At 48.8% G+C, this 17,051-nt stretch overlaps 1 protein-coding gene across 1 annotated transcript in view; it reads right to left on the reverse strand.

Annotated features, from left to right (window-relative positions):
* SNX10 (sorting nexin 10) overlaps nt 1-17,000 on the reverse strand; it is a 72,748-nt gene extending 55,748 nt beyond the window's left edge. Inside the window, exon 1 of the mRNA XM_006265355.4 lies at nt 16,929-17,000. The gene's annotated coding sequence lies outside the window, so the exon portion shown is untranslated. The remainder of the gene's footprint in view (nt 1-16,928) is intronic.
* Nucleotides 17,001-17,051: the final 51 nt, after the last annotated feature.

Consider the following 17,051-nt stretch of genomic DNA (forward strand, 5'->3'; position numbering starts at 1 on the left):
GTCAGGCTGAATGCACAGTTCAGACCATCAAATCAATTTTTAAGAAGACTTTGCAGGACGGCTCTGATCTATATCTGGCTTTAATCCATCTGAGGAACACACCCAGCACAGCTTCTGATGGGGAGACTTTTGCGCAGTACCCTCTCTGCTACAACGGCGGTGCTAACTCCTGGGCTACCACTGAACGCCTCCCACAAGTTGCGGAACCTTCAAAGGTGCCAAAAGAAGCACTATGACCACACGGCTGCATTCCTGACACCTCCAGGAGAAGGGGAGAAAATAAGAATGCAGACAAGTACATGCTGGACACCGGAGTCCATTACGGCAAAAAGGGATGAACCTCCAGAGCACAGCATGTGTGACCCAGAGCAGCAAGCTCCGCGCTGCCCGCGTCACACTTCCCCTGTGCGCACGGGAGCAGGGTGGACAGCATGCAGGGTTGTGCCCCTCGCTGCTGCCCCCGCCTGCAGAAGAAGTGTGGTCAGGGCAGCAGGGAGCTCAGAGCAGCAGGCAGCTTTCTGCACCCCTCACTGTGTCCTGCCACACCAGGTTTCACACGTTGCTCTGCAGAAGCGACAGCGAGGCCAGCACAGTGGGGAGCATCGCTGGTATCTGCTGCCTCCCCGGGGCCGGATCTGGGGCTGGGATGCAGCTGGGGCCACGGCTGGGGTCGGGAGGCAACAACTGCTTGCTGCTTCCCGGCTGCAGCCGACCCAGGCTCTGGGGTAGCTGCTGATAGCCACAGAGCCTGGGTTGGGGGGGGCAGGGTCATGAGCAGGGCTGGGGGCAGGGGGTTTGGGTGGGGGACAAGGGACAGCAGGGCTGGGGGGCAGGATCTTTGGGTGAAGGGCAAGGGGCACAAGCAGGGCATCCTGCCATGTACCCCCTGCCCTCATTTTGTTTTTCTGGCATGCTGGCGCTCCGGCACCTTCCAAGGTAGGCATTGTGGTTTTTTTCGGCACTCCAGCCAAAAAACGTTGCCTACCCCTGACCTATGTAGTAAAACCCCCCAGCGGTAATGTCTACAGGAGGAACAGAAGACACTTAAAGGATTACTTGTCAGTACCAGCAGAACATGTTGATGTACCTCAAGAGCCAGCAGCTATTGTATTTAGCATTAAGATAATGTTTGATTAGAGGGAGAACTGGGGGGGGGAGAGAGCATTGTTATCTCTAGAAGCTCCACAGTCTATGTAATTTATAAACTGGCTACTACCAGCTACCTGCTTTAAACTGTACTATTATCTGTTAAAGAGAGAATGAAGTAGAGCTCAGCAAGATGAAGATCTGCAAAGTATTATCAAGCCTAGCTGGGCTTTTAGGGGAAAAGATAGTGCAATGTACAGTTACAGCCTGACAGAAAGCAAGAGAATGGCTATTTTGGATGCTAATCCCAGTATCTGTATCACTCTGGATATAGATTATGGTCTTCTATTTCACAAGCAATTGAGGACTAGTCAACTATTAACCCAAGGGCCAGATTGCTGCTCACTAGGGAAAATCCTGCACTGCTGACAGGGCTTTGAAGGGTTTCAAAAACTTGAGATCTGACAGGCTACTGTTCTTAAAATTAAGAAACCCAGGTGAAACATGATACAAATTAAAAATGAGAAATTATCAGAGACCAGAAGGTCATAACAAATTTTATTAATCTTAAAGAAAGGGATGAAGTCCATTCTTTTACTTAGGCCTACATGCATATCTAAATGTTCCTGTTCCCCTAGTGGAAATCTAGGAAAGCCTAACGGTCTCAGGCACCCCAACATATCTGTGTCTCCAACTGGCCTCACAAATGGCTTCCCAAGAAATCCTAAAGAGGAAGTCGCCTATTATGACAGAATTCCTTTCTCCCTAACATACAGGATTTTACCCTGCTCCCCAAAGACAGCTTCAGCTCTAGGAAAGGGAGGGAGATTGGTTGAGTCAATTTCCTCCTTGGCCAACTACTCTCCTATCATCTTGTACACAACCTCCTTCTGGAAAGTTCCTTATCTAGAGTCATTATTTTGCCTCCCTGTTTGTTTTCCCAAAAGTCCTGTTGATTTAACCCGAAACAATCCTACAGTCATCAACCCTTGCAACAATAAACGGATGGAATGTAAGGCAGAACGGCACCATTTTTTCCTAACACGGATAAAGTTAGAATATTTAGCCTTGTTTAAAACGAACAATCACAATGGCACAATGAATGCTTGTGCACTGTTGCAATCGCTTGTGTGGGTGGATGACCAACATGTCACACGCATACCAGGGATGCTGACATTGCTAAAATGCATTTCATAGACAAGACTGAAGAATATGTGTAGGTTTTCCAGCTATTTTCTGTCCCCATGGAAGTAGTCCCCCTTCTATTCATCCCTAAATTTACACCTCTTTCTTCATGAGGCTGAAGTTGGTTCCTTATTCCCAGTTCCTTATTCCATATTCCTGGTTCCCGGTTCCTTTTTCAAAGCTAATCTAGACCCAATAAAAGCTTATTATTAATGAATTACACATCCTAAAGAGAGAGCATTTCATTAGCTATGCATATGTACTAATAAATATGTAAAATAATATACCACATCAAGTAGAGCCCTAAATGAAGGTCAGATTAAGATGGGATTATAGGGCAAAATACTTCTTCAGCTGCCCCAAACTTCCTGTCAATGCCACTGGGGGACTGTCCCAAAGAACCCTGACCACAGTGCCGCCCGGCCCAAAGCACGATTTGGCCGTGCCAGGCTGCCAACTAACAGCCCCCATGCCCACTATACTAAGTATAATAGTTTGAATAAGGAACTCACTTTTGGGCTGGGATTATGGCTAGAAATTCTGCTTGGGCCACCCATCAGAAATACCTCTGCACCACTGGAGGGCTCACCCAGACGTATCTGACCAGAGTCTTGCCCAGTGCAAACCATGGTTGGGCCATGCCAGGCTGACAACTGGCAGAACCCTTGCATTGTGCTAAGTATCTGGACCCGAATAATGAACTGGAATTTGGGCTGGGATTATAGCTAGAAATCCTTCTTGGGCCACCCCACGCCATGCCTCTCTGACACTGGGGGACTGTCCTGGACATCTCCAACCAGAGATATGCCAGGCCCAAAGTGCAGTTTGGCTGTGCCAGGCTGCCAACTGACAGCACCCCATCCTACGTGCTAAATATATGGAACCGAATATGGAACTGGAATTTGGGCTGGGATTATACCGAGAAATCCTTCTTAGGCCACCCCAGACCACATCTCTGTGCCACCAGGGCACTCTGCTGGACATCTCTGACTAGGGACTTGCCTGGCCTAAAGTGCTGTTTGGCCACACCAGGGTGCCAACTGACAGCCCCACATTACCACTGTACTAAATGCATAGGCTTCAATAGGGAATTGGTTTTTGAGCTAGGATTATAGCTAGAAATCCTTTTTGGACCACCCCATGGCACACCTCTGTGCCACTGGGGAACTCTCCTGGACATCTCTGACCAGAGATTTGCCCGGTCCAAAATGTGGTTTGGCTGTGCCAAGGTGCCAACTAACAGCACCCCAGCCACTGTGCTAAGTATATGGACCCAAATAATGAACTGGATTTTGGGCTGGGATTGTAGCCCAGCCCAAAAGCTACAAATGCTTTTTAGGCCACCCCAGACCATGTCTCTTTGCTACTGGGGGACTCTCGTGGACATCTCTGGCCAAAGGGCGCTCTGGACATGCCAGACTGATAGCTAACAACACCCTCCCAGCCACTGTGCTAAATATATGGACTCAAATAAGCAACTGGAATTTGATCTGAGATAATAGCTACAAATCCTTCTTGGGCCACCCCATTCCATGCCTCCATGGCACTGGGGGACTGTTCTGGACATCTCACTACAGACTTGCCCAGCCCAAAGCACCATTTGGCTATGCCAGGCTACCTACTTACAGCAGCCCAGCCTCTGTGCTAAACATATAGACCTGAATAAGGAACTGGATTTTGGGCTGGGATTATAGCTACAAATCCTTCCTGGGCCACCCCAGACCACATCTCTGTCCTACAGGGGGACTCTGCTGCACAGCTCAGACCAGAGACTTGCCCAGCCCAAAGCATGGTTTGGCTATATCAGGCTGCCAACTGACAGCACCCCAGCCACTGTGCTAAGTATATAGAATCAAATAAGGAACTGGATTTTGGTCTGGGATTATATGCAGAAATCCTTGTTGGGTCACCCCACACGATGCTTCTGTGGCACAGGGGACTCTTCTGGACATATCTGCACAGTGTCTGAGGGATGGTATTAGTTGGCAGCCTGGCACGCAGGGGTGGGCAAAACGCGGCCTGGGAGCCAGATGCGGCCCGCCAGGCCATTCTATCCGGCCCACAGGGCCCCTAAAAAATTTAGAAAATTAATATTTTTCTGCCCTGGGCTGCCTGTCATGCGGCCCTCAATGGCTTGCCAAAACTCAGTAAGCGGCCCTCTGCCCAAAATAATTGTCCGCCCCTGCTGGCACAGTTCCCCAGGCCCACAGGGGCATGGTGTGGGGTGCCCCAAGAAGTGTTTGTAGCCATAATCCCAGCCCAAAATCCAGTTCCTTATTTGGGTTCATGTACTTAGCACAGTGGCTGGGGTGCTGTCAACTGGGAGCCTGGCACATTGAAGCTGCGCTTTGGGCCGGGCAAATCTGTCCTCAGCGATGTGCAACAGAGTCCCCCAGTGCCACAGAGGCATGACATGGGGTAGCCCAAGAAGGATTTCTAGCTATGATCCCCGCCCAAATTCCAGTTCTTTATACGGGTCCATATACTTTGCACTGTGGCTGGGCTGCTGTCAGTAGTCAGCTTGGCACAACCAAACAGTGCTTTGGGCCAGGCAAGTCTTTAGGTCAGAGATGTCCAGGACTGTCCCTCATGGCCACAGAGGAATGGCGTGGGGTTGCCCAAGAAGCATTTGTAACTATAATCCCAGTCAAAATCCAGTTCTTTATTCAGTTCCATATACTTAGTACAGTGGCTGAGGTGCTGTCAGTTGGCAGCCTGGTATGGCCAAACTGCGCTTTGGGCCGGGCAAGTCTATCATCAGAGATGTCCAGGAGCATCCCCCTGGGGTCCACAGAGACATGGTCTGGGGTGGCCCAAGAAGGATTTCTGGGTATTATCCCAAAATCCAGTTCCTTATATGCGTCCATATACTTTGCACTGTGGTTGGGCTGCTGTCATTAGGCAGCCTGGCACAGCCAAACCACGCTTTGGGCTGGGGAAGTCTCTGGCCTGAGATGCCCAGGACAGTCCTGCGGCACCACAGAGGCATGGCGTGGTGTGGCCCAAGAAGGAATTGTTGCTAGAATCCCAGCCCAATATACAGTTCCTTATTCAGGTCCATATACTTAGCACAGTGACAGTGGTGCTGTTAGTTGGCACCCTGGCATGGCCAAACCACATTTTGGATTGGGCAAGCCTTTGATCAGAGATGTCCAGCAGAGTCTCCTGGTGGCACAGAGGTGTGCCACAGGGTGGCCCAGAAAGGATTTCTAGCTATTATCGCAGTTCAAAAGCCAATTCCTTATTCAAGCCTATGCACTCAGTATAGTGGGTATGAGGAGCTGTCAGTTGGCAGCCTGGCATGGCCAAATTGCAGTTTAGGCCAGGCAAGTCTCTAGTCAGAGATGTCCAGGAGAGTCCCCCAGTGCCACAGAGGCATGGCGTGGGGTGGCCCAAGAAGGATTTCTAGCTATAATCCCAGACTAAAATCCACTTCCTTATTCGGATCCAGATACTCGGCACAATGGCAAGGGTTCTGCCAGTTGTCAGCCTGGCGTGGCCCAACCATGGTTTGCGCTGGGCAAGACTCTGGTCAGATACGTCTGGGAGAGTCCTCCAGTGGTGCAGAGGTATTCTGATGGGTGACCCAAGCAGAATTTCTAGCCATAATCCCAGCCCAAAAGTGAGTTCCTTATTCAAACCATTATACTTAGTATAGTGGGCGCGGGGGTTGTAAATTGGCAGCCTGGCACGGCCAAACCGTGCTTTGGGCCGGGCGGCACTGTGGTCAGGATTCTTTGGGACAGTCCCCCAGTGGCATCAACAGGAAGTTTGGGGTGGCCTAAAATGTATTTTGCCCCATAATCCCATCCAATTCTGACCTTCATTTAGGGCTGTGTACTTGATGTGGGATATTATCAGGGGCGACACGTAGGGGGTGCACGTGGGTGCACATGCTCCCCCTGAACATGGCAGTTCACCCCCTACTAAATGGCTCCACCGACACTATCAGTGGCGCCTGTGGGCAGTGGCTACTTGGCACCCCACCGCCAACACCGATGGCAGCACCTGCGGGCAGTCCACAATCTCTGCTTACCGCCAGCACCACTCCCAGTGGCAGCTGTGAGTGGTTGCCAACCTTTGGTTGGCACACACCATCCGTCCCTCCCCCCATCGCCACCCCCCACCACTGCTGACAGCGTCAGCGGTGTCTGCAGGAGCTCCCCCGCTTACTACCGCCATGCTTCCACCTCCACACTCCTGCCACTGTCGTGCCCCCCCAAAACCGCCGGGGTCATAAATCGCTCATGGATATTATTTTACATAATAATTAGTATATATGCATAGCTAATAAAATTATCTCCTTTTAGGATGTGTAATTTATTAATAACAAGGTTTTATTAAGTCTAGATTAGCTTTGAAAAAGGAACCAGGAACCGGGAATGAGGAACTGGGAATAAGCAACCAACTTCCGCCTGATTCTTTCTTCCTTGTCCAAATAAAACATGGGTGGTAAAAGGAAGCCTTCCACTCTCAGTAGATGATCAAGAGTTTGTTACAGCAAATACCAAAGTTATGACTAATCCAAAAACATAACCTTCTATTGCACAATTGAAAACAATAAACCTTTTGTTACAGGAGGCACCAAATAGGCACCAAATCATAACATAATTACTGTTATTGTGCATACAGAGAAGATGACCTGGAATTTGGACCTTGAAGCAAAAGAGCAGAAGGAAGTTGGATTTCAAAAACTGGTTGCCTGTACAGGCATATAAAAGGTCACAGAATTTTTCCCATAAATTACTCAATCTCTTGCTCTCTCCTTCTCATCTCCTTCTACATCTAGACCAGGGTACAGCAATTTTTTTGGCCAAGTGCCAAAAACACCCACAGCCTTGACTTGTAAAATGTTGGTATGTTGGGTGTGGATAGCAGGGAAGCTACGAGGGGCCTGGCCCGTGTTGTGGCAGAGCAGACCCAGCCTCTTCCCCACCATCTGCCCAAGGCACACGTGAGGAGCAAAACGCTTTTGCATGCCACACTTTGGCATGCTGGCCAGGGGGTTGCTGACCCCTGATCTAGACCACTTAAGAATGAACATGCTCTGGTAGTCAACTCTCAGGTAGGCAGAACTCACCCCCACCCCTCACTTCTTTAACCCAGAAAAAAACAAAATATTGAAACACAGAATTTCCTTCAAACTACCCGGCATAAACAGCACCTTGCTCATCTCAATTTACACTCAGAGTAAGTCAAGAGAACTTCTGATATGATCTCCACAACCAAAAAACAGTTTGTTTGTTCTTAGCTAGGACAAGTAAGGACAAAGCACTGGAAGGTGCTTCCTGGAACATTTGAGCCCAGTCTCCTCTATAGGTAAGTATTTGTTCAAAACAGTCCAGAATAACATCCACTCTGTTCAGACACTGTTGATCAGGGCATGTAAATACCTTAATATACAGGTTCAGAGCTAAATACTCTTCATCCTGCTTACACAAGTTTCCATTTATCTTTATTGGGGCTCTTTTGAGTAAGATGAGCAGGATTTAGCTATCACTGTTAAGAGTTGCTCTGCCCAGAAGCTAGGAATGCCTTGCTTATTGTTTTTCTTCATGTTTTAAAATTCAGAAAAACCCAAGTGGAGGAATTATTTTCCTGAGATAAAAAGAGGTTTATTAGAATGCTAAAGTAGGGAAAATAAAACAACTAATCTTAGATTAACTATGTGTCACCTTTCATAGACTACAAAACTAAGAGCCTGTGCATGTTACACATGTCACATGATTATAATTTCCTGTGTGCATGTGGCATTGCAGAGATGTAACAAATTGAATTTGTCACCTGCCCTCCTCTGATTATTGCAAGTGGGCCAGGACTGTTTTTAACAATCCACATTCAGAGCAACTCTTAACGGTCTTTAATGAAAAAAGAAAAAGAAAAATCAACCTGTTGAGGAAATGTTTTCTTCTTTCCCCCAAATACGGAAAAATTACAAAGATACATGATTTAAACATAAGAGTTTGTGGTATCTCAGTCAGGTAACCAGAGAAAGAATTAAGGTGATACTCACGGCTCCTAAAAGAAACCAGCTTCTATTTGATAGAACCACACCATCTATAGCGGCAGCTCTGCCAGCTCTTCTACTAACATTAAACTTCCATGTAGTGGTCACAGACTTCATCCCAAGGAAAACTCTGTGTAAGAATTTCATCATTGCATCTCTAGGGTACATTCTGCATAGATTTCTAAGAAAGCAGTTGCTGTCATCCTGAAGTTCCGGGATCACTGCCACTCACCCCCCGCTTACAGGCCTATCCTGTACTACAAGCCAGTGCTAGATAGCGAAGTCCAGAAGGAAGGACTCACTGAGTGAATCCTTCCTGCAGAATACTGCTAGGTTTCAGCTGCCTCCTCCCATGCCAATAGTCCCATGTCACCAACTATTGCTGTCTCTCAAATCATCCAAAACTGCATCTATGTAGCTGCACAACTGCTAATACATGTATCTGTTCAGATTAATGACTGTCAGAATCAGTAAACTCAACAGTGTTTACTCTTTGTTAATTAGAAAATGCTGCTGGCTTCCAAAACAATAAGGGATGAATGATGGGATGAAATGGGAAAAAGTACTTAGTTTGATCCTGAGACTTAGAATTCCAATGGTTCTAGTGGCTTTTAGTAGGTATTTCACAATACACAGTGAGAAAAATCCTAGAATGCTTAGCACCTAGCAACAGAGCATTGCACCATCAAATGTCTGCTCAGAACGTGTGCACTTACTCAGAAAAACAAAATAAAGCAATGATCCCAGAAGGAAACAGCTTAGCCAGCCTAACAAAGTAGTATGAATGCACTACCTTAGAATAGGGGTGTAGGTTGTAGCTGTGTTGGTCTAAATCATAGGCAGACAAGGTCCTTTGGGTAAATTATTAGTTGGTCTAATAAAAGATATCAGATTTACCCAAGAACCTTGTCTACCTACCTTGGAATAGTTGTGCATGATAACCTACTGCAGACAAACACACTGTATTTACTCTAATAAAAAACAAGGTCTCCCTCCACCAATCTGTGTGAGGAAGCTCCTTGTCTTACATCAGTATAAAAGAAAACTGCATTAAATACATTGTCTATCATTAAACTGATGCCAAAAGCAGCACGTGCTCAATAATGGAAATCAACTATAAAGCTGATTAAATAAAGCCAACACTAAGCACAACTATAAAACACATGGCCCACATTGGGCAAATGTGCTCATGGGAACCTTTTTTGTGTGTGTATGTGAACATGTGTGTGTATCCATCCCTTAAAAAATGGTCAGTTGCTCCACCAGGAGGGCCTGGAGGTACTGCAATAACAGGCTGGCACTCAGAGAGGCAAGAGCAAGCTCCAACACCCTCCCTGATACTGAAAATGCTGATTTATTTTTTAAATAATTGTTTCCAAGGCCAAATCAGTTCTGAATTAAGTTCCAAATTTCAATTAAGCAGAGCTCAATCATTCAAGTCTGTGTGGCTCTAACACTGGCAAGTATCCTACCTCCCACGCTTTTCAATCTGGGGCTTCAGATACTTCCAAATCCATGGCAGGCATTCTACGTGCAAGCCCCAAGCCTGGCTACACTTGCCCCTAGTCTCACTTGCCCCTAGCCAAAAGGCTGAAAAGGCAAACAAGAGGGAATGCCCAAGAACAATCCCCCGTCACCATAAATTGTGTAGCTGTGATCCTTGCATTTGGAGGCATTTGTAGACTCACACAGGGATCAGTCTGCCTGCAGTGCAAGGGACAGGCCTTCAACCTCTAACTACACTGAGTCATTCAAGGCTGAGATGTTCATGGTATGACCATGGGAACCTACCATAAGGATAAGTTAGTGCAGCCATGGCCAACTGGTGCCTCCTGTCAGAGCTGATTTGAATTAGTGCCTCGACACAGTGGAACTTTCCAGCACAAGGCACGGTAAGGCAGGGGAAGTCTCGGCATGGTGAAGAGTTCCGGCGTAGATAGAGTTCCCGCTGAGGAAATGCAGGTTTGCTTAACACGATTGGCTGATGTTAAATTATTCCCACGTGGTGGCTGGCAATTGGCTCGCTAGCCGTATAAAAGGTTAGGGGCGTTTCCGCCCTAGTTGGAGAACTCCGCGATTCCCCCTGGAGTGGAACTCCGGCAGTTTGATCACCTGCCAATGATTCCCCGTCAGCAAAGCCTTGCGACGTATCCTCCGTGTTGCATGCCCGAGTTAGACCCGAGCTACCCGGTCTACAAGAGCTCCTCGATTAGTGACTAGAGATTAGAATTGTTGCAACTACGATTGCCTGCGCTGTATACGACTCTACAGTGTAAGTAAAGCCATCTCTGTTTTCCCAATTGATACGTGTCTCGTCTATGGCTAATTCCACTCCGGTGATAGAGAGTACCCATCTGCCCGTCACGGGATCGCAGCCGCAACCCCAGCTAGCGTTCCCGAGGGCTCCTGATCCTCAATTCCCCCTCAGCCCCCACACCTCCCAAGTCTGGGGAGGCACCAGCTGGCTGACGCGTGGGGTCCCCCCCAGCGGCTGATTGCCAATCCTGAAACTGTCAGCAGTGAAACCAGAAGTGCACTTCCACTGGCACTTCCGGATTTGCAGCTGGTGCTTCCAGGGAGTGCACAGTCAATCTCAGAGGTGCACATGCACCCGCATGCACCCCCGACGCATCACCAATGAGTGCAGCCCACCTGAATAAGACATATGGTAGTGCCCATTGTACTCATTCCCTCCCAGTGCTGACTCATGGTGAGCCACTATATTAAACACATTTTGACTTCCTCTTCATTCCCACAGCTAAGCTGCACCTTTCTTTTCTATTTCCAACGATTCCAGTTTCTTCACCATCCTGAAATGTCTGGCAACCATCACCAAACAGGGAAACACACAGTTCATCCAGAATCCCTCCACTCTCTCCTCTCTCAGCCTGTTAGATATGATTAGTGTAGCCCCATCCTCCATGCCAGATTGTTTCCCTGTGCCTCATCTGCATATAAATTTTTGGAGGATCCCAGGACTTGTGACAAGAGCACCAAGTTCCAGCCATGAGTGGGGGGCTGCTTAGCACATGGATCAAGTTGGGAGGCAGAGAACAAGGGGACCACCTGATCCCCCAAATTTATTTTCCCTGCTATAGCAGAAGGAAAGGAACAAATTCAAGGCAAACCTCCAATAATTACATGGTAAACCTGGAAAATTATAATACATTTGTAATTTATCTCTATATAGAATCTAATTATTGGAGGGTCATCTTATATTCAAGTAAATATGGTCATTTAAGACAATTTTCTGGTACAGACAAGCTCTGAGAGAGAAACCCTGATTGGCAAAAATAGTATTCACCTAGTCATGCCTCAGAGTAAAGCAAGGATGGACCAGGGAAAAGAATATCTAAAGAGAAGGAATCTAGCTAATATTTAATGAACCACAAGGTCTACAGTGAAATAATATTATTCCACAGGATAGCCTTGACACATTGCCCTGGAATATTGCCCTCAAGCCCTAGAAGAGAGAGAATTAACCAAGTTAGTCTGAAGTCAGAAGGCAGGGTATATTAAGGGGGAAACAACTCACACTATTTAAATTATTTTGTTAAAACAGACCCTTCATAATTACAGCTGATTCAATCTCAAAACATCCTGATTTGAAAAGCAGTCCTTTAACACCTGAAAGCTGGGAACTGCTCTTTTGAATTCTCATACAAACATAAATCTCTAACTAGTAATTTATCAGATGCCAGCCACCTAAAAAACTCCGTCACAGAAGAAAATGTCAGACTTATGAACCCTTAAAATACAATATGCCATTTATCTATAGCCATATAATACACCATAGATAAATAAAATCAATTACTATGATTGCTCAGTACTGGACTGACAACAAATGGACAGACCAGTAAGTAATAGTTTTATGAATTTATATAAATGTACATATTTGTTAAAAAAATAAAAGATATCAGAAACCTGTATGCTGAGATAAAACACTCATGGAGGGGAGACTAAGTTATAGTAAGCAATGAACATATTTTCTTCTATAGCCATATTATATCTTCTCCTCCCAAACTCCTTAGGGCAAGGACCATAGAATGTTGGTCCATGACTAAGACTCTGAGTGTTATGGCAATAAAAACAGTCTAGCAAAAGGGGAAAATATTTTTGTTATTCTGATCTGTGCTTTAGCGTGGACAAAGCTTAAGAAAAGTGAATAAGATATTTTATTATGACTAAATTATTCTACCCTCTGAAATAATGAAAATCCATCTTAAAACCTAAATTATAATATATTTAAATAAATAAAAATATGCTGCATCAAGAAGTCCTTCTTGAGTTGCAATGATTAAAAGTTGTTACTTTATACAAATTTGGAGTCAACTTCTTTAACTTTTGGGCTAAATACAGACAGTCAGAAAGCCCAAGGCTGAATCGATTCAGTCTTTGCAAGTTAGTCTAAGCTTTGTAGACTGAACTGATAAGCAAGTGAATAGAAATTCACTTTTGATTCCAGAAATGCAACCACATGCCTGCAGTGGCCCGGGCCAGATGCTGGGGGATTCTAGAGCAGGGGTGGGCAATTATTTTGGGCGGAGGGTCACTTACCCAGTTTTGGCAAGCTGTCGAAGGCCGCATGGTTAGCCCCGCCCCTTGACAGGTGCCCTGCCCCTTCGTCACCATCTTGGGACCAATGTCCCAATGTCTCGGGACCGATGTCTCATGGCCAGCACCGGTGGGGCCCAAAGCAGGGCGCAGGCTGGAAGGGGTCTGTGGCAATGGGCTGGGCTGCACCAGCAGGGAGAGCAGGGAGCTGGCCCAGATCCATAGAGCCCCTGCCAGCCTGCTCAAGGCCCTGCTGGCACTGGCCCTCGGACACCAGTGCGGGCCCTGTGCTCCCACGCCCGCTCACTCCCACGGCCCCCCAGCCCTGCAGTACAGGCCAGGGGCAGCATACAGCCCCGACCCCCTGCTCACCGGCAGGGAAGGAGCTGGTGCAGAGCACAGGAAAAAGCGGCCCCTCCCACGCTTCATGGCCGGTGCTCCCTGCTGCAGCTGCTCACAGCCCATGTGGTGCTGTCCTGGGCAGGCACAGGCAGCCCCACATGGGCTGTGAGCAGCTGCAGCACAGGGCACCGGGCACGGAGCAGGGGAGCGCCGCTTTCCCCCCCTGCACTCAGCACCGGCTTGTAACCTGCCTCGCGCTGGGCAGCCCAGAAGCAGCAGTGGCAGCCTCACTGCAGCCTACCGTGGCACAAGCTCTGGGCGGGCAGCAGCAGCAAATGCTGCCCAGTGCAGCAAGCGGGGGGGGGGGGGGGGGGGGGGGGGGGGGGGGGGGCCGCAGCTGCTGCTGCCGCAGCACCACCCCGATGGGTGAGCCCAGAGCTGGCGTGGCTGGATTACAAGCTGGTTCTGAGTGGGGGGAAACATCGGCCCCATGGCCCACGCTCCCTGCTGCAGTCGCTCACAACCCGTGTGGGGCTGCCTGTGTCTGCTCAGGACAGCTCCACACAGGCTGCGAGTGGCTGCAGCAGGAAGCGTGGGCCATGGGGCAAAGGAGAGGCCGCTTTTCCCCATGCTCTGCACCAGCTCCTCCCCTGCCCTTTCCCGAGCTTCCTGTGCCAGGGCAGCCACTTAATCCCAGACCAGAAACCCCTCCTGGGGCTTCTGGCTGGGGGGGGGCAGGGCGGGGCCAGGGGGGCCCTACTGTTGCAGAAGCCTGCCAAGGATTCCCCTGGGTCCTACTGCACCTGGTTCCTATCATTTTTGACAGGAACCAAGGACAAATACATTTTAATTTTCAACTTTTTTTTAGGGGCTCTGCAGGCCAGATAGAATGGCCTCACAGGCCACATCCAGCTCATGGGCCATATTTTGCCCACCCCTGTTCTAGAGCATGCCTCCTTGCTCTGCTAGAGCAGACAGCTTGGGCCAAGGCTAGCCTGCCCACCCTGTTGGGGGTGGGGGAGAGAGGGGGTTGCAGGGAGATGCAAACCATCCTGGGATGCTGGAGGACTGAGTTAATTTGAATCTGGAGGAGATCTGGCACAGAAGTTCAATAAACCAATTTAACCTAAATCTTTAAGTCTGATACTGCAGCCATCCAGGTTTATCTTAATCTAGTTTTGGCCATTTTAAAAGTAGTTTATGTGCACTGAACTTCTGTGTTACAGATTTGACCTGGTTTCCAATCACTTATATCAGTTTGTGTGTAATTTCCGCTCCTAGCCTTGAAGCCATCTGAAACTTTAAAATATGTCACAACGTCACTCACTGTTTTATGTACATTATTATCAGCCTTTACGATGTGGCAAGTCCTAGCATGTCTGTTTTTTTAAACATAAGGTTTTTGCCTTAATTCTTTTTTATTTCTCTTTAGGTAGTAGATTCAGTATGACTATTGTTTTGATTTGGACAAGTTCAAAGGTGCAAAAGCAACTGGGAACTTGTATTGTTGTTTAATTGAAAAGGAAAAGAAAGAAGTGAGAGGCTGAAATCTACTAATTTTAAAAACATGAAAGATGCAGTGCTAGATTTTTCACAAAGGTTTAGGCACATAAAAATGCAGGTAGGTGCATTTCAAAAGTACCGAAGTAGGTTGGGTGCCAAGCTGCCATTGATTTCAACTGGTCTTAGGCACCTAAGCTTACTTGGCACCCACCCAGTAAGTTTTCCGATACAAAATCCTACATTCCCCTCGCTCCAGTTAGCCAGAAGTCCAACCTGCTCCAACAGGGAATGCAAATCCCCAGTGAAGATGCACCTGAACCTCCCAACAGAGGTGTTTATACAGGGTAGTGACTTAACTGTTATAACAGGGCTTGGGTTTGCCTGCACTAAAAAGACCAAATCCTATTATAATTACAATTCAGTAATTATGCCAAATGTGACATTTCATTCAGTCTCTTCCAGCCATGTCTGTGTTTTTATTTAAAATAACCTCTGGGTGCCACACTTCAAGAGGGATGTGGATAACCTGGAGAGGGTCCAGAGAAGGGCGACTCGTATGGTTAAGGGCTTGCAGGCCAAGCCCTACGAGGAGAGACTAGGGCACCTGGACCCCTTCAGCCTCCGCAAGAGAAGGTGGAGAGGCGACCTTGTGGATGCCTATAAATTAATCATGGGGGCACAGAAGGGAATTGGTGAGGCTCTACTGACCAAGGTGCCCCTGGGGGTCACAAGAAATAGTGGCCATAAACTATCAGACACCAGATTTAGACTGGACATTAGGAAAAACTTCTTCACAGTTAGAGTGGCCAAAATCTGGAATGAGCTCCCAAGGGAGGTGGTACTCTCCCCTACCCTGGGGGTCTTCAAGAGGAGGTTAGATAGGCATCTGGCTGGAGTCATCTGAACCCAGCACTCTTTCCTGCCTATGCAGGGGGTTGGACTCAATGATCTATTGAGGTCCCTTCCAACCCTACCAACTATGAATCTATGAAATCTATGAAAACCTGCCCACTGCACACACACTGATAAAACTGTACAGATAAGAGTAGTAATCCCCATCAGTGGTTAAGAGGTTCCTTCCTAACATGGATTAGTGGCGAGTACTCACTACCAAGTTACCCTTTTGCTCTTATCATTGCATGTACAATGTCTGGAGAGTTATCTAAAATTGCCAGCGTGGACATAAGGCTTGAGTCCAGAATACTAGACTATGATGTGAACCATGCAACTGACTTAATTTTGACAATTACCCTATTTCCTTGGATCCAAGACAAGGTGCCCCCCACCATTCAACACAGAGGGATAAAATCCCTTGTCTTGGAATTGAGTACAAGGTGGGGAACAGGTAACTGCTGCAACTCCAGCTCTGGTCCTAGGGCTTGAGCTGCCAACACTGCTGCCAAGCCAGAAAGGGGCTGGAAGGGGCCACCATGTGCTCCATCGCCCTGGGCTACAGCAGGGCCAGACCCCTGAGGAAAAATGGCAAAGAGGAGACAGGCACCAGAGGAAGCCAAGTAGGGGGGAGGGTCGGCAAATGGCAAGGAGGACAGGCATTGGGGGTTGCAAGCACCACAAGAAAAGGCACTGGGGGGAACACAGGTGGCTGCGGGTAAAGGGGCTGAGGGGCAGGTGGCAAGTACCACAAGTGGGGAGCAGGTGTGGGGGTGGGGGCAGGTGACAAGGGGGACAAAGTGGGGGGCAAAGGTGAAGGTTAGGCCACTTGACTCCCCCAATACCTAATCCCCACCCCCCACACCACCTACCCCCTGCAGCTTAGGGAGGGTGGAATTCAAGTGGCCCCTCCACGGATGACACCCTAGCGGGACAAAAGATGAACACATGCATGGATGCCTCTCTTCTCACTCCCCACGGACAGGATCTAATTATGAGGGGGGTGGGGGAGGGGAGGGGAGGGGGGAAGAGGCGTCTTTGATGCCCCCCGGTACATTTCTCTCCGGTGGCAGCGGGGCAGTGGCTGCCATGCCCGCAGCTGGGAGTGCAGCCTCCCCCAGACAGGGGCGCTACCGGTCCGGACACTTCAGAGCCGCGGGGCTTCACCGGGGCGGAGCGGATGCTCCAGATGTGTCCTCCCCGGCCACCCCCGGGCCAGGCGGCGGACGAGGGAGGGTCTCGGCGCCCGCTCCCCTCCGCGGGGCGGGGAGGCGGGAGTGGAGACCCCTGCCCGGGGAGCCCGAGCGCCCAGGGGGGCTCAGGGGAGCCGCGAGAACACACGCCCGGCCCCGGTACTCACAGCAGCCGAGCACAGTCCCCCGCCGGCTCCTCAGCACAGGCTCAGCGTGCGCCGCCTGCAGCCCAGCCCGGCCCCGGCGCTCCTGTGACGCGGCGAGGGAGGAGCTGCACCTCAGCTGGGGCG

Source organism: Alligator mississippiensis, chromosome 5 (assembly GCF_030867095.1).
Source record: "Alligator mississippiensis isolate rAllMis1 chromosome 5, rAllMis1, whole genome shotgun sequence".
NCBI classification, from domain to species: Eukaryota; Metazoa; Chordata; order Crocodylia; family Alligatoridae; genus Alligator; species Alligator mississippiensis.